This window comes from Lolium rigidum, chromosome 6 (assembly GCF_022539505.1).
Source record: "Lolium rigidum isolate FL_2022 chromosome 6, APGP_CSIRO_Lrig_0.1, whole genome shotgun sequence".
Taxonomy (NCBI): Eukaryota; Viridiplantae; Streptophyta; class Magnoliopsida; order Poales; family Poaceae; genus Lolium; species Lolium rigidum.
The window spans coordinates 213080482-213097296 of NC_061513.1; positions in this window are offsets into that span (position 1 = coordinate 213080482).

Consider the following 16815-nt stretch of genomic DNA (forward strand, 5'->3'; position numbering starts at 1 on the left):
AACCTACGCCAAGTACTACATGATGCACACACTGTCAACTTTACATCATGGAGGAGGAATAGACTACTTTAATAACATCACTAGAGTAACACATAGCTTAATAGTGATACAAAGCTCATGATCACATAAAGATCACACCATGGGAGAGAGAGATGAACCACATAGCTACCGGTAGAGCCCTCAGCCTCGGGGGAGAACTACTCCCTCCTCATCATGGGAGACAACAACGGCGATGAAGATGACGATGGAGTCGATGGAGATGATGTAATAACCCAGAACATAGGAACAACGAAGGGTAGATTTAGAAATGGGATGTGCATTTCATCGCAAAACGGGGGAAATTTTCGCGCCTTATTGCAACTAAACCTAAGAGGGATCGAGGTTCTCTCTCATTTTGCACTTAGGGTTAGGCAATGTGAGTTAGGGAAATTTCGACATGATCTCTTTTGTATCTTGTTGATTTGGGAAATTGATTTTATTTGACAAGTGTTAAACATTAAACAATAATCATTACACAACATAAATATGAATTTACAATTCAAACACAATATATTATTCAAATCCTTTTGGATTTCAAAGTGAGTATCAAATACAATATTTAATCAAGATTATACACTTTACATAATGCAAAAGCTCATAAACAAAAACTTGAGCTTTATTGATAACACAACACAAATTACATTGTCTTTACTGTAATTCTTGATACAAGAATTGATGAATAATAAACAGTAAATAAAAATAAAGATTACAAATAGTTCCTAAACTAAAATTTAGACTATGTGCCTTGAAGTATCTCTTCATGGCCATGTCCATGATTCCAAACCCGCAAAACATAAAAACCAATACTAGACAGATAATGTTAAGTGTAGAAATTCAGTTTGGACATGCATTAGTGTGACAGATTCAGCTTGGATAGCTTAACCAAGTGTCATAGACACTTGTGCTTGTCCAAAACCCGGACAAGCACCAGGATAAGAAGGAGCAGACCAAAACCGAGCAACCATCGTGGGCTCAAGTTTCAAGCATATGAGCACACTCGCTCATGTGTGCCGTGCACACAACGAGCAAGGCGATGCACTAGCCTAGTCATCAAGCAAACCAGGCTTGTGTGTCAAGGCCGGAGAGGAAGTAGAGACCATATAAATAGCACACAAACCCTAGAACCATGACAATCGACCACATATGCAAATCACCGGGTAAGGGTGAAGCGTAACAAGCTCAGCTTCATCCAGCTTCTTGAGCAAGAACAGAACCAAACCATACAAAACCACTCAGCCCACCAGGAATCATGGTGACTTGAGAAGATCATCCAAGACCTGGAGGTGGAGAGCTGTACACAAAACCCAAGTCCGCATCAACCAAATATTTCTTTCTAGGAGCTGGAACAAGGTATACCTAGTTCCCGGAAAAGATCCCATGGATCTAATCCATCATATGCATGAGCATGGGATGAGCAGATGCTCATATGGGTAGATCATCACTTGGTTTTCACCAAGGATTACCGCCATCAAAAGCCACTAAAGTATAAAGCATCTAGGTACGTATCCTATGCACAAGAAACTAGCACATATGTACGGATGCACACACTAGCCAGATTTGATGCATAGGTAGCACCAGTAGATGGCAAGGATTAGCAGCCATGACTACACAATAAATCCTAAGCATACAACCATCGAAACCCTAGATTTCTTCACGAGCAAGTATATTGGCATTCATAGTTTCTATGATTCCCAAATATACAAGCAAAGATGAGTAGCCAACAAGATCCAACCAACCAGGTGAGCAACCAGTCAGTAGCAAGGCTACTGAGGTCACTTCACACTTAGCACCAATTGAGAGAAAGTCAAATACAAAGCATCACTATCCGTAAATGGATTCAGACTTTAATTGCTTGATAAATAATCATGAACAAGCAAATTCATATCAAGCAAGTCATTTAAAATCATCACCGCATAAGCAGCTTCTTCATAATCAAATTAATACAAGCATGAATTTATTACAGATCCATGCTTAGTACTGACAGTAGCACACTATTGAGCAGCATAGTTAATTTATAGCCACAGTATTAACCAGTAAGCCATCACTGGCAATCAATTGATCAAATGGATCAATTATAGCAAGCCAAGTTACACAGAGAGGTTAGCCAAGAAGCAAGGAATGATCCAATGGATCATTGGCTTACAGGAGTAGCACTAAATCATATCACAGTGCACCTCGGCACACACACAAGTGTCACGGATGCAAAACAAGTACACCTAGACAAGCAAGCACGAGAGAGCATGGCAAGTATAGAGCATGCTAGGAGCCAGCAGAGAAGCAAGAACAACATGAACAACATGTCGAGCAGCAGGTGCCAGTACCAGTAATGGTAATTGGACCATGTGCTTGCAATCAATCCAAACATAGACGAATTGCATCGGAATAGCAAGGCTCTGGGTGATCACAGGATCACCAGAGAGCAGCAGAGCTTGAGGAGGAAGAAGAACAGCACCAAGAGGAGGCGCACAGAGAAGAGGGGGATGCAACACTTACTTGCGCCTGGAAGCAGAGGCTAGGGCATGGCGAGGCAGTGCTCGCGCGGCCCTAACGGCCGCAAGTCCAGGGTAGGCGCCGGCGTTACGCCGACGAGCACAAACACCACCACAAAGCACGGCACGGCAGACGACGGCACAAGTACCGCAAGCAGCACCCGCGCCGGGTCGGTCTCGGAGGCGCACCCGTCGTCGGCGAGGACGAGATCTCGCCGGAGTCTCGTCGCGGCGATTCTACCCGAGATCCGAGATCGGAGGCGATTCGCCAGGAGAGGAAGAGAAGGAGAAAACCACGCGGACGGATCGATAGATCCGCTCGCGGCGGTTCCGATTCGGTAGGTGGCTACGGCGGAGGAGCTCGGAGTCGGCCGGAGCGCGGCGGCGGCCATGGCGGCGACGCCATCGCCACGGGCGTCGCAAGAGAGGAGCTAGGGTTAGGAAAAAGTGAGAGAGGGCCGAGTGAGTGAGAGCGGTGGGCCGTTCGGCTCCACCGAGCCGCTATGGGCACGCCTTAGTGGGCTGTCCCATGGGCTTAGGTTAGTGGGCTGGGCCCAATATGGGTCCAGGGGTATTTTAGTATTTTCACAATTTAGAAAAGGCCATTATTTCACCAAATTTTAATAAATAAAATACAACTCTAAAAATCCATTAAAAAATTGGATTGGTGAATGAAAAATTATTCTTAATAAGAATAAAATATGAAATAAAATTTGATGAACAAATTTAAATTTGTGAATTTTATGAATTTAAAATAAACATTTGGAATTTCAAATTATATTTCCTTGAATTAATAAATCAAGGAAAAATCCCAAATAAGTTAAAATACTTATTTTTAAACATTTCAAAATGAGATTCTATTATTCCAAATCATTTCTATTTGAAAAAGGTATTTTCCAAAGGAAGATATTCTATTCCTTTTTATTCTCAAAAATATAGAGACAACTCTATTATTTCAAATTATTTTGGAATAAATAATAAATCACCAACATAAAGTAGTTTACTTTGAATTATGTTACCTTGTGTGAATTAAAGTGTTTTATACATTAAAACAATTGCAAATTATCGCCAAAGGCATAAATCTTAACTCAACCCTAAATTGTAATAACTCATCGGGATAAAGGGATTCAACAAAAAAATAATACATCCATGCATGCATCATTTGATTTTATAACATTGTCCTTACCGGACAATGATGCTTCTTTACGTAACCCGAGGTCCAGGTTCCATCCAACGCATTGAACCGCACTATCTCGCAGTCCACAGTGCAAGTTCACCCTTGCTCATGTCAAATTTGAGTATTTTCTATTAATTTAATGCAAAGCTATATGACTTATCATTCCTGCATTGAAAATGAAATGTTACTTTTCCAATTATGAATATGACTATGTGGTTGGCAATGGAACCAAGGTATGTGTTGATTGGTGGAGGTTCCATTGCATGGGTACTATTCATCTAGGACTAAGTACCAATGCCGTCCAGTTGATTCTAGCGCCGTACATATCGCGTTGACCATAAGATCTATAATGGCTCGGGGAAGCCAGCCGTATCTTTTCCCTCTCGCATGCCAACGGATTGGTAATAAGGGTTGCCCGGATCAGTCTATCTTTGGTAAAGGTGGGGACATGTGGTCCCGCACAGTCTACCATTAGATACGGGAGAGGGTAGACTTATTATTGGTCTATGAAGGATTGTAAGGGTTGTCCGGATCAGCCTATCTATGGTGTATAGAACAGGGCATATAAGTTGTTCGGCTCAGCCTACCTTAATGGTATAGGAGAGAACAAGTGCCTGGGTTAGTCTACCCATAAATATAGGAGAGGACAGACTTACAAAAGGGTGGGTCCGCGAGGTCGCGGAGAAGGCGGTGTGGGCTTGGATCTTTATACCCGGCCTCACACCAAGGAAGTGTGAACGGGGGCAAGTCCCTCGCGGATGGCAAAAAGGGTGAGATCTCTTATGGGAAAAGTAACGCACCTCTGCAGAGTGTATTAAATTGTGGCTGTCACTCCCTGTTCCGGGAAGGGAACTGCGAACGCGGCAGGAAAGGAACTCCGTGAAGTTCTAGTCAACCCGTGAAGACTGACGGGCATAGTTTTCAGAATAAAATAAACCTTTTGAAGAAATGATTTCGAAACATGCATTGACCTAAGATTTTCCGATCGAAGGTCGTAGCTAGTGCATCAAACACCTTTTACTCTTTTGAACTTGCCGAGTACCCCCGTACTCACTTTATTTCGACACCCTTGCTAGACTGTGATACGGAAGTGGAGGCCATGACCGATGGAGCACCAGGAGGAAGCTACGAGCTGGTCTACGAGGAACCGGATCTTTCCGGAGGAGTTGAAGGCGTAGACTATGGGATAGTCTACGGACCCGATGACATGGAGGTGGAGGAGTAGTGATATACCCGAGTAGCATAGAGCCGAGCAGCGTAGTGGCATACTTAAATAAGTTGCCTGAGCTCTTTTCATATCTAGTTGGTTTGTACTAAGTACCTTATGTTGTAGGGTGTTCTCATCGGACTCGTGAGAATACCAACTTGTTAAGACCATGATTGTAATATATTATCGAGTGTTATGACCTCGCAATGTTTCCGTTGTACCACTCGAGGGATGTGATATTTGTGAAGAAGTCCCTTCACAAAGATCATATCAACGACTTGTATACTACAACATGCAGTGGTATGCTGGGTCACCGCAGCCGGTATCAGAGCAAATGTTGCGACCTTAGGTTGGAAAAACCTAGTATAGGGAAGAAACCTGTAGGAGTCTAGTAGAAATAGTAAAGGATTCTCTAGAAGTATGGTGATTATTCACTTGAGAATAGCAAAACCATATATTTTAGTGCGATAATTCTTTATTATAGCTATTATGATGCATTATCACTACTAATATTCTGTTTTTGTATACAGCCATAATGGCGAACACTTTTCCCAAGAGGACTTTGAGGAAAGTTGAGGGTTGGCTTGGTGATTATGATGGACCAATAACAGCTCTCCTGTGTGGGATGCTCGAAGGAACTTCATTGCGATCCACGGATACCTCGTTATCAAGTATACTTACTATGATGGGGAAATCCTAGCCAAGTGCAGAGTATCGGTCCAACTACCGGAAAAACTGCTGATGAGTCGTATAATGCCATACGGAGAAGCCAAAACTATCACCACAGCCTACCATATGGGCCTATTCAAGGCAATCCTTGAGATAAGGCAGCACAAGTCAGTAGAACTCCTATGTTCGAGTTTTCTCATATACCTCATGCCGAGGAAGATGAGGATCCCACTCTTAATCATTTGGTGTTAGCCCACGAAGTCCTGAAGCTGCAGACAAACACATGGATAGCTGTAAGTCTTTATTGACTACGATGTATCTTTTACACATGAAGATGAGAGGTGAGATTGACCACATGCTAGCTGAGTTCACGGACCCTGATAAAGTCCAAACTCGGATGCATGACTTGAGGGCACAACCACAACATACTACACCCTTCTTTAACCCGAGATAGTGATGTAGATTTGAGTGACCAGTGGTTCAAGAGAAATCTACCTACAAGAGACCCACTTACACCTAACTTTGTTCCGCACTATCCACATGTGTCAGCATCATATGATACTGGATATGGGGGAGACCACTCATGGAACATAAATTGCTCGGAGTCACCGATTGAAAACTCGACGGGTTGGCGTTTCGGGGAACCTTTCGGTGATGAGGAGGAGCCAATTCCATGTGATACAGGAGATGAGAGTGATGCGGTTAACCCAAATGTTAACCAACACTACGAGCAGGAAGAGAAAGGTACTGATTCCATTTCTTTAGATTTGGAGATGGGTATATCTAAACCATCGCAGTACGAAGTAGGTGAGAGTTCTGGAACAAAGAAAAAGAAGAAGAAGAAGATGAGGGGTCAAGTGAATAGGAATCCTCCATGGATGACTCGGAGAAGAGGCGTTCGTATTCCACCGGGGATATGTATGAGTCTTTATCTAGTTACTTTGGAATGACAGATCTCTGTCTCGGCACTTCGTCCGATTCGGATTACATACCCGCCGGAAGGACCTTTGTTCCGGACGGTGTTCGGAAGACTAGTCGCCGTACCGGTTGGACCCCAGGGATGTACGCGGAGGCGAATGAAGACGATGAGGAGTAGAGCTCCAAGGAAGAATAAAGTAATCTAGGTGGTATTGTAATAGAACGTATTTTAAATTTCCGTTGGCTTGGGCTTGGAGCCAAATAAGTGGTTTATATGTACCACATGTAATATAAGTTTGTGAGTGTGTTATGTATTATACGGTGTATATACATAATAAATGTTTGTTTTGGATTTGCTTCTTGATTTCATTATGTGACTAGTACTGGGCAATGAGTTGAGCTCGGAAAACATTTGCATGGTGTAATTATGAGTAATCGCTCTTTGTTACAGGACTAGGGGGAAATGGCGTTAGTTGAAACCGAAGATGCTCGCAGAGAGCGGGAAGGAAGAGAGAAAGAGGAGGCGGATGCAGCAGCTAGAGCAGAGAACGCACCACCACCACCACATCCAATGATGCATCCAGATTTCCAACAGTACATGAGGGCAATGGAAGAAGATAGGAGGAGGTACCAGGAGAGTCAGAACAAGAACATGCAAGATTTCTTTACCCACGTCATCAATGATAGGGGTAATGAAGGCAGGGGAGTAACCTTATCAGACTTCCAGAATGCAAGACCACTACCTTTTGCATCAGCCCCAGTAACCAATGGATGCAGTAAGACCGGCTCATGGACACCGAAAGAAAGTTGAGGACCGTTGGATGCAATGATGAAGAAAAGATTCGGTATGCCACTTATTTGTTGTCGGGTCCAAGCAGCATCATGGTGGGAGAATCTTGTGGCGAGACACCCTCCAGAAAAGGTGTTCACCTGGGAGGAATTCAAGAAGAAGTTCCGGGATGCCCATGTTCCGGAGAGCGTGGTGGAGCTGAAGAAGAGAGAGTTTGATGAGCTGCATCAGAATACTGCACCTATCATGCAGTACGTCCGAGATTTTAATAGACTGTCAAGATATGCACCTGAGGAAGTGGACACTGATGAGAAAAGGAAGAAACGATTCATGAAAGGCATGAATCCATATATGAAGATGCAACTGAGGTTGGCACGGACTGCAGAATTCCGAGAACCGATTGATTCGGCAATCACTTTCGAGGATGACTACAGTGCAGGTCCGGGAGGATAGAAGGAAGAAGGCTCGTATCGAGCCAAGGAAGTACCCGATCGAGAAACCGACTCCAGATCGGAGTTTCAAACCACGATTCCGACCTACTGGTAATCAGTATAACCGGGGAGGTCAGAATCAGAACCCAAGAAATCAGATCATATGCAACAGCTGTGGGCAGAGGGGACATATTCAAAGGGATTGTCAGAAGCCCAGGATCATATGCTATGGTTGTGGGAAAGAGGGACACATCAAGCCAGAGTGTCCAAACAAGGCGTCATGGAGTGGACAAAGCTCCGGAGGACGAGGCGGAGGTAACAACAACAACAACAACAACAACAACAACAAGCAACCGAACAACAACAACAACAAGAGGGGAAAGCCATATGGGAAGCTGAATTGCACAACTTTGGAGCAAGCGAGAGAGTCGGATCAAGCAGCCGTAGGTACGCTCAGCATCCTTACTCATCCCGGCAAAGTATTATTTGATACCGGAGCAACTACATCATTTCTTGCACGGGAATTTGTGGAACAATTCGGGCTTAGATGTTCTAAGTTAGAAACACCTATAACTGTCTTATCTGCGGGGGGAACGATCTTAGTAACCCACGTGAAAGAAGCACAGGTCATAACCATTTGTGACTGTGTATATTTCGCGGACTCTGTTCATCATCCCCATGAAGGACATATCAGTCATCCTAGGAATGGACTGGTTAACGGAGAATGGCGCAGTAATCAACTGTGGAGACAAGACAGTATCACTCCGAAACTCCATAGGAGGTCAGATAGTGTTTCAAGGAGACAAGTACACTCAGTTGGAGATAGGATTGGAGCTGAATAGTCTGAAGGAGGTGAAGATTGAAGATATTCCCGTAGTGAATGAATTTCAAGATGTATTTCCCAAGGAACTACCGGGAATGCCACCCGATAGAGAGATCGAGTTTACCATAGATCTAATTCCAGGCACAAGCACCAATAGCTCAACCACCATATAAGATGGGGCCAAAGGAGTTAGTGGAACCGAAGGCTCGGATAGATGAACTGGAACGTAAGGGATTTATCCAAGAAAGTGTGTCACCATGGGGTACACCAGTTATCTTTGTGGATAAAAGAGATGGAGGAAGGAGAATGTGTGGAGATTACAGGAATCTTAACAATGTAACCATCAAGAACAAGTACCCTTTACCCAGAATACAAGATCTTTTTGATCAAGTTCAAGGAGCTGGAGTCTTCTCGAAGATAGATTTAAGGTCGGGATATCACCAAATCAAGATCAAGAAGGAAGATGTGCCAAAAACAGCGTTTGTGTCAAGGTATGGACACCATGAATACTTGGTTGTACCATTTGGACTAACAAATGCACCAGCTATTTTCATGAATTTGATGAACAAGATATTCATGAAGTACTTGGACAAGTTTGTGATCGTGTTTATCGATGACATTCCGATCTATTCCAAAGATAAAGAAGAACATGCCAAGCATTTGAAGATAGTTCTGCAGATTTTAAGGGAACATCAGCCTATATGCAAAGTTCAGCAAGTGCCAGTTTTGGTTAGACAAGTGTTGAATTTCTTGGACATGTCATAACCAAAGAGGGAATAGCAGTGAATCCAAGCAAGGTTCAGTCAGTATTGGAATGGAAGTCACCTAAGAATGCTAAGGAGATCAGAGGATTCCTTGGTATGGCGGGCTATTATCGGAGGTTCATTGAAGGATTTTCGAAGATTGCAGGACCAATGACCAAGTTACTCAAGAAAAATACTCCATTTGTGTGGACGAGAGGAGTGTGAAGCCAGTTTCCAAACACTCAAAGATAAGTTAACCACGAGCACCGGTGTTAGCAGTTCTCGAACCCGGAAAGGATTACACGGTGTATTGTGATGCTTCCAAGAATGGACTTGGATGTGTTCTTATGCAAGATCGGAAGGTAATAGCTTATGGATCAAGACAGTTGAAACCACATGAACACAACTACCCAAGTACATGATCTCGAGTTAGCGGCGGTTGTGTATGCTTTGAAGAGTTGGAGACAATTTCTATATGGATCCAAGTGTGAGTTATACACCGATCACAAAAGTTTGAAGTATTTCTTCACCCGAAAAGAATTAAACATGAGACGTAAGAGATGGTTGGAGTTGATTAAGGATTACGACCTTAAGATCAACTATACACCGAGCAAGGCTAATGTAGTAGCGAGATGCCCTAAGTAGGAAAAGTACGGAGAATCAACCTACGGAATGGGAGATTCCAAAGGAACTTCGGAAGGAGTTAGAAGATGCTCGGATCTTGTTTATTCAAGGTGATATCAAAGGAAGTATAGCAACCATGAGGATTATGGATGAGATGTACTCAGACTTGAAATATGAGATTATCCGAAAGCAAGCGGATGATTTGTTCATTCAAGAGGAAATCAAGAGGATTGGCGAAGGAAAACCATCGGAATTCCATCTAGGGGATTTTGATTCATTATACTTCCAGAAAAGGATCTGTATACCGGATGATCCAGGAGTGAAGTCAATCATATTAAAAGAAGCACATGAAACCCCTTATTCCATACATCCAGGAAGTACCAAGATGTATATGGATTTGAAGGAGATGTTCTGGTGGAACAACATGAAAAGAGAAATAGCACAATATGTCTCGGAATGTCATACATGTCAACGAGTGAAGGCGGAACATCGAGTCCTCGCGGGATTACTCAAACCACTAGAGATACCGGAATGGAAATGGGATGAAATCGGAATGGATTTTGTTACCTGGTTTACCAATGACTAGTAAGAGAAAGGATATGATATGGGTAATAGTGGATAGACTTACCAAGAGCGCTCACTTCATAGCCGTAAACACAAAGGATACTGCAGAAAAACTTGTGGATATATATGTAAAGGAGATTGTGAGTAAGCATGGAGTACCAAAGAAGATAGTCTCAGATAGAGGTTCAATTTTCACATCGAGCATTCCGGAAACAACTACAAGAATCTTTGGGATCCAAGCTGGATTTCAATGACAGACATATCATCCACAAACCGGAGGACAAACCGAAAGAACCAATCGGATACTTGAAGACATGCTTAGAGCTTGTGCTCCGAACTTTGGAGGTTCGTGGGAGGATCATTTACCTTTAGCGGAGTTCTCATATAACAATAGTTATCGAGTAGTATTCGAGATGGCACCGTACGAGGCATTGTACGGAAGGAAGTGTAGATCACCAATTTGTTGGTTTGAAACCGGAGAAAACAAGGAGTTTACACCGGATTACATCAAGGAGAGACAAGACGTCATCGAGGTAATCGGGGATAGACTCAAAATAGCTAGAGTCGTCAGAAGAGTTACGCCGACTTAAAGAGAAGAGATTGGGAACCGAAAGTGGGAGACATGGTATATTTGAAGGTTAGCCCAATGAAAGGACTCAAAAGGTTCGGAGTAAAAGGAAAACTAAGTCCTCGATACATAGGACCATTCAAGATACTCAGTCAGAATCGAGAAACAGCTTTTGAGTTGGAACTACCGGAACAGCTCAGTCTAATTCACAATGTTTTTCATGTATCACAACTCAGAAAATGTTTGAAGGCACCCGATGATCCCATTACACATGAAGAAATAGAGCTACAATCAGACTTAACTTATGTGGAGAAGCCTGAAAAGATTTTGGAAGTACAGTGGAAGAAGTTAAGGAATAGAGCAATCAAATACCGCAAGATACAATGGCAACATCATCCCGAACGAGAAGCAACCCGGGAGACCGAAGAAGAGCTCGGGAAGTCCTACCCCGAGTTATTCAGGTACCAATCTTAACTTCGGGACGAAGTTTACGTTAAGGGGAGAGGCTGTAATAACCCGAACATAGGAACAACGAAGGGTAGATTTAGAAATGGGATGTGCATTTCATCGCAAAACGGGGGAAATTTTCGCGCCTTATTGCAACTAAACCTAAGAGGGATCGAGGTTCTCTCTCATTTTGCACTTAGGGTTAGGCAATGTGAGTTAGGGAAATTTCGACATGATCTCTTTTGTATCTTGTTGATTTGGGAAATTGATTTTATTTGACAAGTGTTAAACATTAAACAATAATCATTACACAACATAAATATGAATTTACAATTCAAACACAATATATTATTCAAATCCTTTTGGATTTCAAAGTGAGTATCAAATACAATATTTAATCAAGATTATACACTTTACATAATGCAAAAGCTCATAAACAAAAACTTGAGCTTTATTGATAACACAACACAAATTACATTGTCTTTACGGAATTCTTGATACAAGAATTGATGAATAATAAACAGAAATAAAAATAAAGATTACAAATAGTTCCTAAACTAAAATTTAGACTATGTGCCTTGAAGTATCTCTTCATGGCCATGTCCATGATTCCAAACCCGCAAAACATAAAAACCAATACTAGACGGAATGTTAAGTGTAGAAATTCAGTTTGGACAGATTAGTGTGACAGATTCAGTTTGGACGGTTAACCAAGTGTCATAGACACTTGTGCTTGTCCAAAACCTGGACAGCACCAGGATAAGAAGGAGCAGACCAAAACTGAGCAACCATCGAGGGCTCAAGTTTCAGCATATGAGCACACTCTGCTCATGTGTGCCGTGCACACAACGACGAAGGCGATGCACTAGCCTAGTCATCAAGCAAACCAGGCTTGTGTGTCAAGGCCAGAGAGGAAGTAGAGACCATATAAATAGCACACAAACCCTAGAACCATGACGATCGACCACATATGCAAATCACCGAGTAAGGGTGAAGCGGAACAAGCTCGGTTCATCCAGTTCTTGAGCAAGAACAGAACCAAACCATACAAAACCACTCAGCCACCAGGAATCATGGTGACTTGAGAAGATCATCCAAGACACTGGAGGTGGAGAGCTGTACACAAAACCCAAGTACTGCATCAACCAAATATTTCTTTCTAGGAGCTGGAACAAGGTATACCTAGTTCCTGGAAAAGATCCCATGGATCTAATCCATCATATGCATGAGCATGGGATGAGCGGATGCTCATATGGGTAGATCATCACTTGGTTTTCACCAAGGATTACTCGCCGATCAAAAGCCACTAAAGTATAAAGCATCTAGGTACGGATCCTATGCACAAGAAACTAGCACATATGTACGAGATGCACACACTAGCCGATTTGATGCATAGGTAGCACCAGTAGATGGCAAGGATTAGCAGCCATGACTACACAATAAATCCTAAGCATACAACCATCAGAAACCCTAGATTTCTTCACAGGCAAGTATATTGGCATTCATAGTTTCTATGATTCCCAAATATACAAGCAAAGATGAGTAGCCAACAAGATCCAACCAACCAGGTGAGCAACCAGTCAGTAGCAAGGCTACTGAGGTCACTTCACACTTAGCACCAATTGAGAGAAAGTCAAATACAAAGCATCACTATCCAGAAATGGATTCAGACTTTAATTGCTTGATAAATAATCATGAACAGCAAATTCATATCAAGCAAGTCATTTAAAATCATCACTGCATAAGCAGTTCTTCATAATCAAATTAATACAAGCATGAATTTATTACAGATCCATGCTTAGTACTCGACGATAGCACACTATTGAGCAAGCATAGTTAATTTATAGCCACGATGATTAACCGATGAAGCCATCATCGGCAATCAATTGATCAAATGGATCAATTATAGCAAGCCAAGTTACACAGAGAGGTTAGCCGACAAGCAAGGAATGATCCAATGGATCATTGGCTTACAGGAGTAGCACTAAATCATATCACAGGCACCTCTGGCACACACACAAGTGTCACAGATGCAAAACAAGTACACCTAGACAAGCAAGCACAGTAGAGCATGGCAAGTATAGAGCATGCTAGGAGCAAGCAGAGAAGCAAGAACAACATGAACAACATGTCGAGCAGCAGGTGCCAGTACCAGTAATGGTAATTGGACCATGTGCTTGCAATCAATCCAAACATAGACGAATTGCATCGGAATAGCAAGGCTCGGGTGATCACGGGATCACCGCAGAGCAGCGAGAGCTTGAGGAGGAAGAAGAACAGCACCAAGAGGAGGCGCACGGAGAAGAGGTGGATGCAACACTTACTTGCGCCCGGAAGCGCGAGGCTAGGGCATGGCGAGGCAGGTGCTCGCGCGGCCCTAACGGCCGCAAGTCCGGGGTAGGCGCCGGCGTTACGCCGACGAGCACAAACACCACCACGAGCACGGCACAGGGACGACGGCACAAGTACTGCAAGCAGCACCTGCGCCGGGTCAGTCTCGGAGGCGCACCCGTCGTCGGCGAGGACGAGATCTCGCCGGAGTTCGTCGCGGCGATTCTACCCGAGATCCAGATCGGAGGCGATTCGCCAGGAGAGGAAGAGAAGGAGAAAACCACGCGGACAGATCGATAGATCCGCTCGCGGCGGTTCCGATTCGGTAGGTGGCTACGGCGGAGGAGCTCGGAGTCGGCCGGAGCGCGGCGGCGGCCATGGCGGCGACGCCATCGCCACGGGCGTCGCAAGAGAGGAGCTAGGGTTAGGAAAAAGTGAGAGAGGGCCGAGTGAGTGAGAGCGGTGGGCCGTTCGGCTCCACCGAGCCGCTATGGGCACGCCTTAGTGGGCTGTCCCATGGGCTTAGGTTAGTGGGCTGGGCCCAATATGGGTCCAGGGGGTATTTTAGTATTTTCACAATTTAGAAAAGGCCATTATTTCACCAAATTTTAATAAATAAAATACAACTCTAAAAATCCATTAAAAAATTGGATTGGTGAATGAAAAATTATTCTTAATAAGAATAAAATATGAAATAAAATTTGATGAACAAATTTAAATTTGTGAATTTTATGAATTTAAAATAAACATTTGGAATTTCAAATTATATTTCCTTGAATTAATAAATCAAGGAAAAATCCCAAATAAGTTAAAATACTTATTTTTAAACATTTCAAAATGAGATTCTATTATTCCAAATCATTTCTATTTGAAAAAGGTATTTTCCAAAGGAAGATATTCTATTCCTTTTTATTCTCAAAAATATAGAGACAACTCTATTATTTCAAATTATTTTGGAATAAATAATAAATCACCAACATAAAGTAGTTTACTTTGAATTATGTTACCTTGTGTGAATTAAAGTGTTTTATACATTAAAACAATTGCAAATTACTCGCCAAAGGCATAAATCTTAACTCAACCCTAAATTGTAATAACTCATCGGGATAAAGGGATTCAACAAAAAATAATACATCCATGCATGCATCATTTGGATTTTATAACATTGTCCTTACCGGACAATGATGCTTCTTTACGAACCCGAGGTCCAGGTTCCATCCAACGCATTGAACTGCACTATCTCGCAGTCCACGAGCAAGTTCACCCTTGCTCATGTCAAATTTGAGTATTTTCTATTAATTTAATGCAAAGCTATATGACTTATCATTCCTCGCATTGAAAATGAAATGTTACTTTTCCAATTATGAATATGACTATGTGGTTGGCAATGGAACCAAGGTATGTGTTGATTGGTGGAGGTTCCATTGCATGGGTACTATTCATCTAGGACTAAGTACCAATGCCGTCCAGTTGATTCTAGCGCCGTACATATCGCGTTGACCATAAGATCTATAATGGCTGCGGGGAAGCCAGCTGTATCTTTTCCCTCTCGCATGCCAACGGATTGGTAATAAGGGTTGCCCGGATCAGTCTATCTTTGGTAAAGGTGGGGACATGTGGTCCTGCACAGTCTACCATTAGATACAGGAGAGGGTAGACTTATTATTGGTCTATGAAGGATTGTAAGGGTTGTCCGGATCGGTCTATCTATGGTGTATAGAACAGGGCATATAAGTTGTTCGGCTCGATCTACCTTAATGGTATAGGAGAGAACAAGTGCCCGGGTTAGTCTACCCATAAATATAGGAGAGGACAGACTTACAAAAGGGTGGGTCCGCGAGGTCGCGGAGAAGGCGGTGTGGGCTTGGATCTTTATACCCGGCCTCACACCAAGGAAGTGTGAACGGGGGCAAGTCCCCGCGGATGGCAAAAAGGGTGAGATCTCTTATGGGAAAAGTAACGCACCTCTGCGAGTGTATTAAATTGTGGGCTGTCACTCCCTGTTCCGGGAAGGGAACTGCGAACGCGGCAGAAAGGAACTCCGTGAAGTTCTAGTCAACTCTGTGAAGACCGACGGGCATAGTTTTCAGAATAAAATAAACCTTTTGAAGAAATGATTTCGAAACATGCATTGACCTAAGATTTTCTGATCGAAGGTCGTAGCTAGTGCATCAAACACCTTTTACTCTTTTGAACTTGCCGAGTACCCCTGTACTCACTTTATTTCGACACCCTTGCTAGACTGTGATACGGAAGTGGAGGCCATGACCGATGGAGCACCCGGAGGAAGCTACGAGCTGGTCTACGAGGAACCTGATCTTTCCGGAGGAGTTGAAGGCGTAGACTATGGGATAGTCTACGGACCCGATGACATGGAGGTGGAGGAGTAGTGATATACCCGAGTAGCATAGAGCCGAGCAGCGTAGTGGCATACTTAAATAAGTTGCTGAGCTCTTTTCATATCTAGTTGGTTTGTACTAAGTACCTTATGTTGTAGGGTGTTCTCATCGGACCTGTGAGAATACCAACTTGTTAAGACCATGATTGTAATATATTATCGAGTGTTATGACCTGCAATGTTTCTGTTGTACCACTCTGAGGGATGTGATATTTGTGAAGAAGTCCCTTCATGAAGATCATATCAACGACTTGTATACTACAACATGCAGTGGTATGCTGGGTCACCGCAGATGACTTCCGGGGGCACTTCCCCGTCCCGGCGGCGTGCCGGAACAAAGACTTCTGTCCCCCGAAACTTGTCTTCGCGATGGCAGCGGCTACGGAACTCTTCGCGGAATATCGTCCATTCTTTTAGGGTTTTCGCGACGGAAGGAATATATAGGCGAAGGGGCGATGTCGGTGGAGTCCCGAGGGGCCCACCCCATAGGGCGGCGCGCCTAGGGGTGGGGCCGCCCCCCCCTAGGGTGTGGCCGCCTCGTGGCTCCTCTTCGTCTCCTGTTCGGTGTTCTGGAAGCCTCCGTGGAAAATAAGACCG